This window comes from Rousettus aegyptiacus, unplaced genomic scaffold (assembly GCF_014176215.1).
Source record: "Rousettus aegyptiacus isolate mRouAeg1 unplaced genomic scaffold, mRouAeg1.p scaffold_m13_p_8, whole genome shotgun sequence".
Taxonomy (NCBI): Eukaryota; Metazoa; Chordata; class Mammalia; order Chiroptera; family Pteropodidae; genus Rousettus; species Rousettus aegyptiacus.
Genome location: NW_023416311.1, coordinates 46,485,440 through 46,502,816, shown reverse-complemented (window position 1 = coordinate 46,502,816; position 17,377 = coordinate 46,485,440).

Sequence of the window (17,377 nt, the reverse complement as noted above, 5' to 3'; positions counted from 1 at the left end):
TGCATCATCATCTGCAGTAGATAGCAAAATAGCCAAAATTCTCTCCTACCTTATAGTGTACTTTTGCAGTTAGTCCCTCCTATTGATTGATGGAGACTGTTTTTCCACCTTTGAATCTGAACTGATTTTGTGGCTTGCTTTGGCTAACAGAATGTGGCAGAAGCAATGTTATGCCAATTTTGGCCCTGCCTCAAGAGGCTTTGGAGCCTCTGATCTTTCTCTAGGAACCCTGTCCAATTGCCACATGAACAAGCTGAAGCTAGCTTATTGGCTGATAAGAGACATGTACCCCATTCACCGCCATTGTCCATACCAATCCCCAGAAGCAGAGCTATCCTAGCTGACTGGCAGCTGCCAACAGATACATGAGACATTCCTAGCCAAGACTAGAAGAACGGCACAGCTGAACCCAGCCCAAATTGCCAGCCCACATAATCCTGTTCTGAATAAATGGTTCTTGTTTTGAGCCACTGAATTTTGGGGTGGTTTGTTATAGAGCAATAGGTAATGGAAACACTTTTTGCTAAAAGTACTGGAAATAAAATTTGGAATAGTATTTAGCTCAAATGTTATTCTTTCACAAATTTAATTTCTATCACTGAGTTACTTTTAAAAAGCAGTTCATCTTGTAATTTAAGATAATAGTTAAATCTATAATTGGCAATCACAACTTTCTGAATATTTCTAACAGGAATGTTTGTTTCTGCTACTTTGTACACTTCATAGAAAGTGTTTTTTCTTCAACAAAAACTTTACATGGAATCTTAAATGAACACAATTAACATTCAGGCCTTTCTGATTCTCTTAGAATAATGTCATTCAGTGAGAACAGCAAACCTGAGCAAATGATTTACCCAGAGGTGATTCTTCTTCTAAAGTGGTGCCCAGCAAGAAAAATGAAAAGGTAAAATCAAAAAAAGCTGTGTTTAGCTTTATCTCAAATCTCTACATCACTTACTACTATTGATTTAACATCATGGCACCTCCGTATTTCAGCAGGAAATTCTGTCACAAGACAGAAACTATAGTGACCCTGTAAGGGTCATCTTGCTGTCAACCTCAAATTATAGCATTTCTGCTCCAGGCTGACAGCCATGGCAGGACTGGGGTGAACAGCTACCTTTTCATGGGTAGAATAGATATGTTTCAAGGAAGTGAGATATAAAGTGAAATCGTATAGATCAGGTCTCATCTTTCAATAATTTAAAGTTCTAAATGGAAGGAGGGCTTTGTCAAGGTCCCTTATGTACACTCCCTGTAAGTCTGTTTACAAGCCCAAATTTTCAATGTGTGCCATCTAAGGGGAGACTAATCCACAAACTCAAAATTGTCTTTTCAGCATTCGTCGATCTCTCTTCCTCTAAAGAAACTGAACCATTGGCCCTCTTCCTTCTTGACTTCCTTGTCCTTTGGTATTTGTTACTCCCATGTTTTCAGGGTTCTCTTCTTTTATCTCCAACAAATCCTTCTGGGTATTCGACTGTGACTCACAGCCCAGTGCCTAGTGCACAGTGAACTTGTAATATGTATTCATGGAGTGAATATCCATCCCTTAAATACAAGTGTTTTCATTTAGCCTTCTTTTCCTTTTTCACTAACATGATTTTTAACAATCACATTCATACTCACAGCTCCAATTATAGTCTCTTTGTGGCTATCTCCCAAGCTTTAGCTCTAGGACCTAATGCTTTCCAATATCAGACCCACATTCTCAGCCTTCTTGTTTACTTGTCCAAATGACTGTACTCTGACACCTCAAAACCAGCAAGCCCCAAAAGTGTATCTATTCATTCAACAGACCCAGACACCTCCTTCTTGGCACTTTTGCTCTCTAGCATGCCAAGGATCAGTCCCCCATCAATTCCCACATGAGATTTGATAAAGGAGAGGACTCTGTATTCTGTTAAGGAATGTAAAAATTAGTTTTCCAATTTCTCATTTCTACATCAAGTTACTACCCAACTGGTCTCAGCCACCCACTTTTACCTCTGTTCAATATGTACTCCATACTCTAATACATATGCACTCTATTCAGAATGTAGTATATATGGATGGACTGAACTATTCCAGAGGGAAACATGATGTCACCTTCCACCACTTAAATGGTTTCTCATATCTCTCAAAATAAAGATAAAATAGTTACCAAGCTCTGCATGTGCTAATCCCTGCCTTTGCCCTCTGACCTCATCTCGTGAAATCCTTCCCACACTCACTAACTCCAGCCATTCTGGCCTTTTTCCATGTTCTCAAAGAAACCATGCAACTCTCTGTCTTTGAATCTTTGCTTATACTGTCCCCTCTGCCTGAAACATTTAGGCTCCCACCTGTTTTACTTATATTTATCCTTCAAATCTCAGCTCAGATGTCATTTCTAGGGGGAAATCTCTTCTGACCTCATAGAATAGAGCAAAACACCTGTAAATACTCAGATGGCACTGAATTTATTTTCTTCATACCACCTGTCCCTGGTTGAAATTGTCTATCTGTGTGGCATTTTGTCTGTTTCCCCTCGTAGTTCAATTGCTTTCTAGCACCTCTCCAAAGCTTAGCATCAAGTACAGCACAGAGTAGACACTCTATATATATATATGGAATAAGTGAATGAAAATGGTGTGCTAGTACTTTGCACTGTGTTTTATCCTGTGGTTTCTATGAAAAACCAGATCCCAGGGTTATACAAAAGGCAGTGGGGATAGAGGAATGGACAGTCAAATGCCTCTCAAAGATTTGGAAATGAAGGATTTCCCTCAGAAGATATAAGCAGAGAAGCTCTATACAATGAGCCCCAGCAAGGGTATACAAAACCAATCTTACAAAATTATACTGACGACCCAGAACCAGACCTATCTGAAGCTCTCTCCATTTCTGAAGAAGGAATACTAGAAGGAGACAGTCAGAAATGGAGCAAAGAAAATGAAATAAACTGAGTCATATTCACAGTTCTAATTCCCAAGTTGGATATGGGGTGCTGCTTGGTTGACAGGTAAATCCAAATTTTAAATAGCTCCTCCAAAGCTGTCTTACTACAATACCGTTAAACATTTAATTGATAATGCCCTCCTTTGTTCTGAGGTCATCAAACTGTTAATAATTAGCCTCTGTGTAGGTTTTCACTCATTCATTCATAAATTTATTTAGCATCTAATGTGTTACATCTTGAGAATATAGTGGTAAGCAAGAACAAGCTGATTTCTGCCCTCATAGAACTTAAACTACAGTTTATCAAGTGACATACAATTAAGAAAGCAATTTACCATAAAACTGTTTGGTCCCATAGTAGATCAACTCTGCCTGTCTGCTTAAGATCCTTTCTTCAGAGGACTTCTCCTCTCATCGTTCTGATTCCGCTGAAGCTATCAGTTGCCATAATGCAGCCCCCTGCAACACCAGCACACTTCTACAGGGCTAATCAGGCCTATCAGGGGTCTTGCTGAGATTTGTAAATGAACTGGGATTAAGAAAGCCTCTCTTCTTTGGGGACTTTGAGTTATGGGGATATAGGTTTGAGGCTGTCTGCAATCATCTTTTGTACTCTGGGGAATAGGGTCACTAGCTTTAACAAATAAAAATGCAACAGGATAAGTCTGGAGGTTCTGAGGGTCCAGCATAGAAGCAGAGAGACCATCAAGAGGCCTAATGTTAAAGATGGAGTCTGTCGAAGAGTTGCTATAAATATTAATTATATCACATTCACATTAGTTAAGTTCTATATGTCAGGATTTCAGGATTACTATTTACTTTTTAAATTTTGATCATTATTTTTCTTTCCTTGACACTATTTGTGAAGCCCTACAATGAATGGTTTGGAGCAGAAGAAATAGTGATAGAGATACTTGAATATAAATAAATGACCCTTTTTCCAGAATTTCTGTTTTAGAAGCATCCGTGAAACGAGAGAGGAGATTTTAAATGTCACCCTCATTCCTGATATCATAAGTCAAAAGGCAACTCCTCTGTAGCCAGAGGGCAACTTTGTTGCTGGTTTGTATGCACGTGAATTATGGCTTGAGAAATAATAAAAATTTTTGAATTATTAAATAATAAAAATTTTGGAATTACTGAAAGAAACAAGAAGGGAGAAAAGATGCATGAGCTTTCAAAGAGGACTTTATAATGCACCCTAGTCGAATCAATGATAAATGTGCATAATTAATCATAGACACCATTTTGGCAAATGATATTTTTAAATGATAGAGGCAATTATCTGTACAATTACATATGCACAGGAATGCATTATTTTCTGACTTTCAACAGGCAGCCTACCTTATAGAGTAGGTAAGGAAGAGTCTTAGTCACCTAAATTAGCATCCTAATTTTTAACCTCAATCTAAAGAAAACTTTTTTAATTTTATTTTTATTTTTGGTGGTGAGAGGGTCCAATGAGGAATGTAAGACTGGCAACTTCTTGGTTCTACTACTAATATCTTTGTGAAACTATTTAATCCCTTATGATTTCATACAGGTACCGAGCACTGATTGCACTATTGGAGGAGCTCCCAATCACTTATGATTTCAAATCATAAAATATGTTATATATTTTCTCTCTCCCTCACTCTTTAAAGGAATATAAATAATTTTCTAAATGCCTTCTCAATAAATGTTGTGAAAGCAAATTGAAAATAAAAGAATATTTGCTACCCTTTATTACTGTATTAAAGTGAATGAGAAAATTTTGGCACCTATAGTTTGCAAGGGTCTTTTTTCTGACTTGATAGATTAAACACATAATCTCTCTGCTATTTCTTTAGCCCAATGGTCTTATTTTACAAAGGCAATATGGTATGGTGAGGAGTTCAGGCTGTAATCAGACAAACATAGTTTTAAATCTGGCTCTGCAATTTACTATGATTCTAACCTTGAGCAAGTTACTAAACATTGCTAAGCCTCAATTTCTTTGTAAAAGTGATTCTAATCATATCAGTCTCATAAAATATGCTGTCAGCAGTACACGAGATAATGTGTATCAAGTATCTGGTCTAATGTCAGGGATTCAACACATGTTCAATACTGTAGGTATTATTAATGTTAAGTCCTCCCCTTCATTGAAGTTCTTTAATATCTGTCCTTCATAATGTCATTCTATCATTCACTCATTCTATCAATGTGAATTGAGTGCCATGCATACAAACAAGATATCTGTATATAAATAAATGAGTCGTATTGGATGTAAGGAAGTAAGGGGTGAATTATTCAGAAAATGGCTTGGAGTGACCAGTTAATCAATTTAGATCTTCAACTCAGATGACTTAAAACTGTGTTGTCCATAGCCATTAGCCACGTATCGAGCACTTGAAATGTGGCTGTTTAAATTGAGATGTACTGAACATGTAAAATATACTCTGAATTTTCAAAACTCAGTATGAAAAAAAGACTGCAAAACATCTCTTTTTTTTTTCATATTGATTACACATTGAAATATGTGGTATATATTGGGTTATATAAAAATTATTTAAATGAATTTCATCTGTTTCTTTTTACTTTCTATAGTATGTGGTTCTGAGGAATATTAAAATTTTGTTGCTCACATTTGTGGCTAGAATTATGTTTCTATTGCACAGCCCTGGTCGAAATATTTAAATACAACAAGAAACGGGGTAGGGAGTGGGGAGAAAAGACTCTTCGAGAATTAGAAGATATAAGCCCTAAAAGATTTTATAGTGGAATAATCATTTCTACGCACATCCCAATGACCAAAAAAAAAAAAAAAATCTAGGAGACTGAAAAACTGTGCTTATAGCACAAAGCCAGGCTCTTAGCAAATACCAGCTTATAGTATTTATTCATTTAATGATCACTGTCATATTTTAGGAACTATACTAGATGCTATAGTTAAAATGATGAACAAAACAATCCAGTCTATCCAGAGTACTCAGTCTAATGAGAAAAGCAAACAAAAATTTTTGCAAACTTTTATCTTTTATATTGTTCATATAGACCTACAAGATGTTTTAATTTTCTATCAGAGTTTGTGCATACCTTTCCACATTCAACCCTTATTGGCACAAAAAAAACAATAATTGCTATTTTGTTGTAAAAATTAACACCGGTGGGATATTGAAAGGCATTTTTATTTCCTTTGGCAAAAATTTCATTTACTAATATACTGCAGAGTTGTTCAGCAACAAAAAATAATGTAGAAACACTCATCTGGCATCTATTTCTGTATCACACATATTGTTCTTACACAGAATCATTCCTGAGTCCTTCCACAATATTTCGTAACAACTGTCTGTGGCTACGTACTTATGCTTGCATACATACATATATAAATACGTTTGGAGACAACTATGGAAGCAAATACATTCATTTTGGAGCATTCACAGCGTTTGCTGCCCCCTCCCACCTCCAGGCTCTAAGAGGAAGGAAGAAGCCTGGGAGCCCCTGCAGCTCAGGGCCTGGCCTTTTGTCATGCTGATCAGGATATGAGCTGAGCTGCAGGATTTACATCTTAAAGGAAACAGAGCCCTTGCCCCAGAAAGCAGCCCCTGAAGCTGGAGGAGAGAAAAGGAAAGGCTTATGGGGAGCCAGAGTTGGGAAACTTGAGGGAGTGGAGAGAGATGGAGAAAGGAAACAGAGAACTTCAGTGAGCTGTGCAAGATACTGAGATTTGAGATAAAATACTGAGCTATTTGATAAGGAATGAAGCAGTACTGAGATTCTGAGAGAGACGCGAGAAAAGGGCTGAATGAGTGGAGGCAAGAAGGTCCCACGAAGCCTTGCTGAGGGCGATTTTCTGAGAGGCTACAATAAGGATTTAAAATGCTTTTCATTAATTCTTGCCTATTCGACTGGTGCTTTTCTACTAGCAATATAACCATTGACTCTGTAGTGAGAGCAGCTCTGTTAAATTAATTAAACAAGGAGGCCATTAGACTGATGTGGCTTTAAGGCCATGATGGCCTACAGAAGCAAACCGAAACCTAAGCCTGTAAATGCCTCAAAGTTAGGAAATCAAAGCGCTAAGAATAACCAGTCACAACCAGCCAGCTAGGCTTTAAACTATAGCCAAATAATTTTGTTTCCTTGCTTCTATCTCTGTATAGATTTTTCCCCAAGCTTCTGCAGTTTGGTGCTGCCCAATGCCAATTGATTTTTGCTCAAACTCTTAAAATGTTTAATATGCCTCAGTTTATCAGTTCAAAGTTCAGAGCAGCATGGCTCTGAGTTCCTTGTGTTACTTTAGGAATTCAGTCTCCAAAATGAAGGCTGTCCCAAGGCCCTCTGTAGCCCATCAGAAAATAAGGCTATCCCAGCATCCTAACCGGACAGATGTTCCAGAAATAGAGGTTAAATGAAAAATATTTGGGGTCTGAAGGTAGATTCAATGTTGGCATCTGCGTACACTAAGTAGGTACGGCAACCAGTTTAATAAATGTATCTGTGTGGCTCCAGGTAATGATAAAGTACCAACCCAATTATGACTCCTAGATCTTCATGTTTGTCATGCCGAGGAGCTGTAGCACACCTGGTTTACCAGTTTGTTCAGGTTTTTATTTGTTTCCTTTTTTTAATATTCAGTTGTTCTTGACAAGTAATGTACATTCTCAGCTTAAATAAACAAGATCACTTTACTGCGGTCCCATCTCCTCCTGCCCCAGGATTGGAGGTGAGGAGGGTGGTAATTGGGGAAGCTGGGAGGACATTCTTCAGATGGGAGGGCGCTCCCTCCACCTTGTCAGCACAGGCTAATACTGGGGAGAGGAAAGAGAAGGTTATGGTCCTCTAGAAGCCTGGGGGAAACTGTAGAGTTCAGGATAGGTTGCACATTAGAATCACCAGATGGCTTTAAAAATAAAAAGTATCCAGAATAGTTAAAATTGAATTTCTGGACATTTGTAATTTTTTAAAGTCCCTGGGTAAGTCTAATGCTTCCAGGTAAGAAGCCAAGACTCTCCCTTTATTCCTGACCAAGTCTGAGTCTTCATTGTCTACATCATACATAGTATGATAAGTTACAGGCAGAAGCCTCCAGTTTCCTATAATTTAGTCAGTAGCCTGGGGCCATGAATCTGAAGGCAGGTTTCTGACTTGTTCCCTAACTCTTGAGACCAGATGCCCTGGGTTTCAGGGCCAGTTCCTGGTCATGCTGTTATCTTGGAATAACTACCAATAGCTTCCACTTTCACTTTTGTAAGAGTCCAGGTTTGGATGGTAAATTATATGGTTCCCCTATACGTATCAAGAAAGGAAAGCCAGGCCAAGCCTAGTGTAGCATTTTCTTGGGATTCTTTTCAGCAGCACTTTTATTATTCTTTCACTCTTTTCCTTCCTCAGATGTTTTTCTTTCTAGTACTTTCTTTCTTCTCTTTCATCAGATAAGACTTAAACACCCTCCAAACAGTCCATTCCTCCCCACCCCCATCTCCACATACCGATAATTTTTTCCCTTCATTTACACATTTGCAGAGTGCAGGTGGAGGCTGCAACTTAAAGATTTTATCTTGATTATTCTGTCTGAGGGAAGGAAGAGAGGGAAGTACCCTGAAGCTCTGCACAGCCAGCCAACCCCTGCCTTTCCTCCAGTCCTGGGGTGACTAGAGAAATGCTCTATCAAGTAGTTTCCACAAGGAAATCACGACAGCTAATGTGGAATCAGGCACAGTTAGACAGAGACTCACCAAAGTGTGCACCTCAGACCACTACAGATAGAAAGACAAAGAGACATGTGGGTCTTCATCAAAATCACAGACTTCCCACAAAGGAAAGCGAAGGCCAGAAACTGGCATCTACATCTTTCCTATCCTGACCTTTCTTCTGGCTTGGACCCTAAACTGTGAATCCCAGTGCATGGATCCAATGTTCCTTCTTTTTTGGTAGTGGGTTTATTTTGTTCTTACACCTTTGCCTCACATCCTAATTCTAACACATTATAAGCACCACTACCTTTTCCCCCCACACACCCCAGCCTGAGGCTGATGTCTACCTCATAGAGCTCTTCTTGGATTTCATTTCCGAGAACACAGGCCAGGACTAGGAACTATCAAGATGATACACAAGCTAATTAAGTGGCAGAAAGCTTCTTACATGGGCATAACTGTTGTTGGTTTTTCTTCATTTTTACTACCTGGCCTGCTCTCTTCTCACCAGAATTCAGAAGATGTCTTTGCAGAGTTGATAGGAAGCAGACTGGATGGAGCCTCAGAATCTGTTTTCACTATAAAGTATAATTCTATTCATGACCTCTCTCCTCCCATTCAGTCATAGCTCAGGCTCTCCATTTTCTCATATTTCCTACCATCCTCCTAAACAGCCTTAGCTCTTCAGCTTATTTCAAATATGAGTTGCTAAATTTGTTTATGAGCCAAAGATTGGGTTATACTAGCTACCCACCTTTGCAGTAACAGAACTCAGTTGTAATGGAGCAGGGGCTGCAAACTCAAATGACCACAAAGGATAGACTACAGGTGACTGAGCAAAGCAGTCTGGGTAGGAACCAGGAAAGGCTGACATGGGTCTGCCCTGTCTCAAGTGTCCAGCTTCTATCCTCTTGCAATGAACTGCTGCCATGGAGGAAGGATAGCCCTAAATGCTAGATCTTACCATTTTTGAGAAAAAGAGAGATTCAGATTTTTGTGAGCAATTTATCATTTTTTTTTTTTAATATTGGCAACTAATTTTTAAAACTTAATTTTATCCTGCCCAAACAAGACTCATATGTGAGCAGGGTCTGGTTCTCTGGCTGCCAGTTTGCAATGGCTTTTCTAGTGCATGCCTTTGAGTCAGCTCCGACTCCTGGCAATCGTGAGAATGAGTGACATCCACAATGTCCTATCCTCACTATCCAGCCCTGCTCAGCTCCTGTAGACTCATGCCCATGGCTTCTTTTATGGAGCCAAACAATCTCATATTTGGTCGTCCTCTTTTCCTACTGTTTTATATTTTTCCCAGCATTATGTCTTTTCCACAGAACACTGCCTTCTCATGACGTGCACAAAGTAGGATACCTCGTAGTGTATTCTCAGGTAAAGTTTTGCCTAATGTGATTTTAAGATCGAAGAATAATCTGAGGCAACCCATATGAAATCAAGAGGTGTGAAATTCTAAAGGATATCCTGGCAACTTGCATATGCAGGTATTTATATGCGTGAACAACAACAGCATCAACAATAGGAATTCCTATTAACTGACAAATAGCCACTTAAGGAAATCTTTTAATGAGAGGAGATTTTAAACATCCTGTAAGAGGTCCACTGTGCATGCTTTTGTGCCTGAATACTTCATTTTTCATAAACAAAAACGCCTCTAATTGTTTTCTATTTTAAAGCATCTTCGTCAGCAAAGATATTGAGGAGGTAGTTAGAGGGGAAAACAATGACACTATAAAAGTTGGTAGTTAAATCAATTAATCTTTTATCCCTTAGACAGTTTACACTTTGAGAGACAACTAAGGTTATCAACTTTGCAAATATTGTAGCTTTATTCTTAAGCAAGGTGATAGGAAAACAAATAATTTTACCAGACATCTTTTAAAAATTCAAGATGTAATGCTTTACTATTTCAACAAATGCAATACTATGAAATGCAATGTATTTCGACATGGGTTGGCATAAAATAGTCAACTGACTAAAATTCTAGAGCAGAGTTTCTCTACCTCAGTACTGCTGGCGTTTTGAGTTAGATGATCTTTCAATATTGAGGGCTGTCCTGCGCCCTGAAGGCACTGTGCACTGTTTCCCAGCGTCCCTGAGCTCTGCCTGCTGCCGGCAGTACCCTCCGCAGCTTGTAACCACAGAAAGTATCTCCAGACACTACCAAATGTCTCCTGGGGGCCAAACGTGCCCCCCCGTCGAGAACCACTGCACTAGAGGAAATGTTGTACATTACAACTGGGATTCTGAGTCTCAAAAAAAAGTCTTAAAATGGCACTTCATACAAGAGGGAAAGATATTGGAAAAGTCAGCGTCACCACTGACTTCACTCAAGTCCTCAGGGAGCTGTGGGGGTTGGGGAGGGAGGTCTTTGAGGCAGAGCAGTGTCTGTATGCTGACAAAGAAGTTGCTGTGGGGGGCAAGGGTGGTCAGCCCTAGATGTGGAATCCACTCTTCTTGATGATAATATCCTGACAAGCAGAGATCAACGGAAATCAGTCAGGCCAGGCAGTGACATCTCATAGATTCCAAACTGCAGATGGGGAGCTGGCCAAGTCTGAGGTGAACTTTCAACATACTGAAGATGGGATGATACCAAAAAGTTACAAATTTAATAGGAAATCTTTTTTTCATTTTGGAAAGAACATTTTTCCAGAAAAACATGAAAGGTTATAATAGTGGTTTGAAATCAGTAACTCTTAATTTTTTCTTTGTGGTTATGGAAGAAATCATCAATTCTATTTCTCGATAGAACCTCATAAACACAATAGGCCAAATGCCAGAGCAGAAATTAAATGGCTGTGTGATCCTCAGAGGAAGATATACTTTAACAATGAAGTATTCTCACCAATTCTCAAGAACAGTACAGGAAAGAGAATGAGCATGTGGTGTTCACATTTGCTGTTTTGACAGCACTGTTTATCAAAATAACTACAGTTTTCAAAGAAAAGACTACTTAATTTTTATGATATTCCCTTTCTGTCTCGTAAGAAATACAAAGAATAAGTTGACTAAGTTTTGGTTGTGTTTTAGTTCCTATAGCTTGTTTCACCACTGCGAAATGTTCCAAAATAGTATCTGCTAGTCTTGTTTTTATGTTAGCTTAAAATCTGTTTTGATGATGCTATAATGGCGGATACATGTCATTATACATTTATCAAAACCACTGAATGTACAACACAAAGAATGATCACTAACGTAATCTAGGAACTTTATTAACAATATGTATCAATATTGACTCAGCAGTTGTAATATATGTACCACTAATACAAGATGTTAATAATAAGGGAAGCTGGTGGGGTAGCATAGCAGTGTGCAAGCAGAGAAGTTGTGGGAACTCTGTACTTTTATCTTAGTATTTTATCTATGAACTTATTATAATAAATGTATTACTTAAGAATACACAATATATATTTTCATATTGTCTTGTGGTTACCTAAATTCTACGGCTCTGTGCCACAATGTAGTACATAGGGATTTTAACCATCTCACCCATTTCACAAGACAACTTGCTGGTTGTGACATAATAAGAAATACAAATTTGGTCTCTGCTCCCAGATCCTGACACAGAGCTCCTAAAATCCTCGTAATTTCCTGAGTGGTGGGAGATGATAGGAACATCTTACACAGAGCTCCAAAAGCCCTTGGGATTTCCTGGGGGTTTGGAGTGTCTTTTGTTCTAATGAGATGACTCTCGGCGGGCTCCTGGGTAATTTCAGAATGGGGGCTGTCACCAGAAAGACCAAGCCATAATAAAAAGCTCAAAACTTCAGACCCATGCCTTGTCCTCTGAATAAAGGAGGGAGGCTGAGACTGAGTCAATAATCAGTGATGCCTATGTGATGAAGCCTCCATGATAATCCCTGAAACTACAGGGTTTAGAGAGCTTCTGGGCTGGTGAATACATCCACATGCCAGAAGGGTGGCACGCTGTGCTCAGGATCCTTCTGGACCTCACCCTATATGTCTCTTCATCTGTCTGTTCATTTGTATTCTCTTAAAAATTTTTTTTCTATTTTTACTTTTTCAGTTACAGTTAACATACAATAGTAGTTCAAGTGTACAACATAGTGATAAGACATTTAACTTATAAAGTGACCACACTGATAAATCCAGTAGTCATCTGACACCATACATAGTTATCACAATACCACTGACTATGTTCCCTATGCAATCCCCTCCTCCCTTCATACACTAATACTTCCCCACCTTACTCTGACAAACATCAAAACGGCTCTCTGTATCTATGAGCTTATTTTTTACCCTGTCCTTTAAATTCCACATGTAAGTGAAATCATATGGCATTTGTCTTTCTCTGATTTATTCCACTCAACACAATAGCCTCTAGGTCCATCCATATTGTTGTAGATGGCAAGATTTCATTCATTTTTATGGCTAAATAATATTCCATTCTATATAAGAACCACCTCTTCTTTATCCATTCATCTACTGGGAACTCTGTACTTTCTGTTCACTTTTGCTATAAATCTTAAATTGCTCAAAACAAAAAAATAAAGTTTATTATTTAAAAAAATCTGTTTTGGTTGAATAACTATGGTGTATACCTGAAATTAAAATAATATTGTATGTTAGATATATTTTAATAAAAATATTTTAAACCTGTTTTATAAATTTTATAATAAAAACAACAGTGTTCATATTTATAAGTGTCTTTTAAATATGCCTTTGAAGACGGATCCACTCCCTGCTTATTCACTGCTGAAAGATGATTGCTCAAGATAAAATGGAGAGAAGACAGGACTTTTTCCCTTGTCCAAGCCTAGCCACTGACTGCTCTCAGCCAAACTCCTGGAAAGTACTATTTGAGCACTGCCAATAGTGAACCTAAAATTACATTATACTTATGTATTTTCTTCAATTCAGCAATTTCACTTGCTTTCATGTTTCCTCCTCACAAAATAACTTTTGAAGTAAAATTCACTCAATTGTTTATAATGTATTTTACATGATAGGCCATATTTGTTTCTAATTAACAACAAATAATATTCACTAGAGAAACAGTAAGTTACAACGAAGAAGAGAGCTTTTTCTTAACTTTATGCAGCAGCAAACAAGTTGTGCTGAAATATAGTAATTTGTTTTTTCAGTGGCATTCTAGTCACCCTTTCATAAAAACTATCAGTCTTAGTTCTCATCTCTGATATGATGGAAGATTTTTTAACATAGAAGCTTCCTGGATGGTTATCAGAGACTCTCCAAGCTGCTCAGATCCTCACCAGTCCCAGGACGGCTCAGAGCAGAGATTCATACCAGACACTCTTAGTGGAAAGGGCAGTCTAAAGAAAGTTTCAAACAATCCTGTATTCAGAGGACGCACAGTCTCATTGGGAGGCTGGAGTCCACACTTATGACAAATGTAAGAATACACCCAAAGCAGCTAAGAGTAAGTGCAACTGAGATCAGGAGCAAACTAGTGCTTAACAGGGTCAAACACAGAGTTAGGAGGCACAAAGCTAAGTGGTAAATTCATGGGCTCTGGACCCCTAAAGACTGGTTCTACTCCATTTTGGGGAACTCTGGGCAGATTGCTTCACTTCTGTGGGTCTCAAATCCTGCATCTGTGGAGTGAAACAAGGTGAGGTCATGCTTTTCAATAGCTAGATTCATGGTAACCGCCAAGAAGTGGTGGTTTTATTGTTATTGTTAACAGCAGTAGTTGTACATCCTGAAAAATATGCATATTTCCAAGAAGATGAGACATAGTTCAGTGGAAAAGAGAGTAGGGAGACTGAATTTCAACATGAAAGTTTGTATTTCCAAAGTAGTAGGAAGAAACATTTTTGAGGTAAGACTAAGAAAGAGGGAAGTTCCTTTGGGGAATTTATATGGAGTAAAATCAGTGCGGTACTGATAGCACTTAGAAAATAACATTCGAAGATTTGGTGGTGGAGAGTAAAAGGTAGAAAGAGAATGAGTTCAGGAGTCAGAAGACCTGGGTTCTAGACTAGGTTTTACCTTCAGAGTCTTAATTCCTTTCCTAACTAGCTGTGTGGCTCTGGGAAAATTCTCTCTGGGACTTACTTTGTTCATATGTGAAACTGGAAGTGTGGTCTCTAAGGGTCGCTTAAGAGTCTAAGTTCTTGGGCATAAAAGTCGCATGGTTAAAACAGGAAACAGTTGCTCTAAAAGCTCTTTGTAGAATTGACTGGAGTGGAAAAATAGTTAGACACGAAGACCAAGATAATTAAAGAGTTACATTTACCAAGAACTCTCACAACAGAACAACAAGAATGATTGACTCTGTTAACTTGGAACAGAAATGGATATTAAAAAGGCCATGAGTTGGGAGAATGAGAATGGCATAAAAATTACTAAAATTGAGAGAGAGTAATTATCTGTAAAAGAAAGGAAACATGATAAACTTATTTTTCAAAGAAGTTAAGTGGCAGGACATGGCAGGATATTTTTAATATTGACTAATGAGCAATAAATTAGATTTAGTGATTTGATATAAGTAGAATAGATTATATTACACATTTTTACTACCACTTTATCATATTAAAGATTTTCTAAAAACTGATTATAAAATTCCCATGAGAGCATAAAGGTCCAAGAATACCCAAGGCAAATTTGAAGAGAAAAAATAAGGAAGGATTTGCTCCATTAGATACCATGAATTAATGTACCATTATATCAACTAAAATAATGTAATATTAGGAGAAGGTCAACATATCAATGAAAGAAAAATAATCCAGACCTGTCAATGAATGAAAATGCCTAGTCTTGCATCAGGCCTCTGTACACACAGCGATGGTCTTAAAAGCCAGCAGGCATTGTAAGTAGTAGCTTCAGTATCCATAGGAAAAACAATATAATTAGGACCCTACTTCACATCATATTTCAAAAAAATCCCAAATGAATTAAAGTCATAAATGTGAAAATGCAACAAAATACCTTTTTATAATTTGAAGAGTGAAGGAATTCTTAAACAAGCTCAGAAAATTAACATCATAAAAGATGGATTAATTTGATCACATCATTTTTGGTGAGAGCACAAATTTGGAGCACAACCTGGTAGTGTCTAGGAAAACTGAAGATGCACGTATTCCAGACCCAGAAACTCCAATTTCTGTTAAAGAAATTTAAACATTTATACATAAAGAGATGTGCTGCATAGTCTATAGTAGTAAAATATTGGAAGCAACCTAAATGCATATTATTGGAAGAATGGATAAGTAATTTAACAGAATCCCATATCTGTTAAATTTATTTACCTTGATCTACCTGTATTGATGCAGATAGAAGAAAATAGTGAATGAAAAAAGCAAGTTTGACTATAATACCATTTAAAAAACTCACAAAAATACTATTTAACAATTATGAATTAACATAAATATAGTAAAAATGTAGACAATAGATGGACAGGGTATATTCCTGCTTTATGAGAAAAGTTATTTTGGAGAAAGAGGAAGGAAAATACCACCAGGGAGGGGGTTAAACATTGTATGTACCTCTGTTTATTTTTTTAAATAATAAAAAAAAATATGTTAGTAGTTTAAAATTCTGAATAATGAGTAATGAATGTGTATTACATTATTTTTTGTGCTATTCTGTATGTTTTGAAAAAAATTTAAATAAAGAATTAGCATTGGTAAGGTACAGTCAAAATTTTTATCACTTTAATAATTTAAATTTTGCCTATGTATAACTGTTTGAATTTTAAAACATTATAATTACTGTTTGGGGAGTGTTTGGAAATTACACTTCAGAGTTTCAGAATTTTATTATTATTATTATTATTATTATTGGTTTTAGTTCTCCATTTCTCAAATTGTTGAATAAAAATTACCTAGGAAAGAAAACACCATAAAATACTGATAGTTACATCCCAAAAGCATTCTTAGCTTATAAAGAGATTCATTGCACCATCCACTTCAATTTTGATCATTAATTAAATCATCAGTGGTCACTACCAATTGATAATATGAGTGGCTTAATAAAATTCAATTCACTAAAATTTACTTTTTAATAAGTTTCAAATATGGAAGTACTGTGCACAATGAGGTACACCTATAAATTCCAAGGTGTAACTCAGGCTCTTGGGACTACAGACCCCTTTGATCTTGTCACAAATTGGCTCCTGGAAACCAGAAGGCCTCCTGGACTCAAGTCTCCAGGGACCTTACCCCTGAAGCATCTCAAAACAAATAAAGTGGCTTAGACATATGCTGGACAAGACAGAATGGCAACCATTTCACAAAATTAACCCCCCAAACTATGCGAACAGACAATTCTCCACATGTAATTATGGCTTTTGTTATTTTTCTCTCATGAAAGCATTCTATTGCTTTGGCTTAAATGCAACAGATAGAGGTATTCAGTCTTGGCTGGCAATATTTCTGATTCATATTTTAATAGATTATCCTGAATTGGCCTCCTGGAAGCATTTATGCTGACTAGTTTTGAAAACCTCTTTGTCAGCCCTCACCATACCTGCTAACGCCCAGCTCTAATGGATGAAAGCAGGGGGTGATGATAATCACTGTCTGCCCAGCCCTGAGTACAGTGCTTGAGTCTGCAAAACAGTCTGTCTAGAAAAAAATAAAAGGAAATAACAGTGTAATTCAATGAAAGCTTGGGAATCGAGCTTGAAGGTTTCTTTTTTCCTTTTAAAGGGGTAGTGATATCAGACACAGGATTATGAAAAAGAAAGTGTTAGTAAAAATAGGATCTTTGTGAATTAGAATAGCAAGGCCATTTCAAATTGAATTACACAGGATCACGGCAATTAGAATTGGAAAAGATCTCTCAGCCTTTCTCTGTCAAAA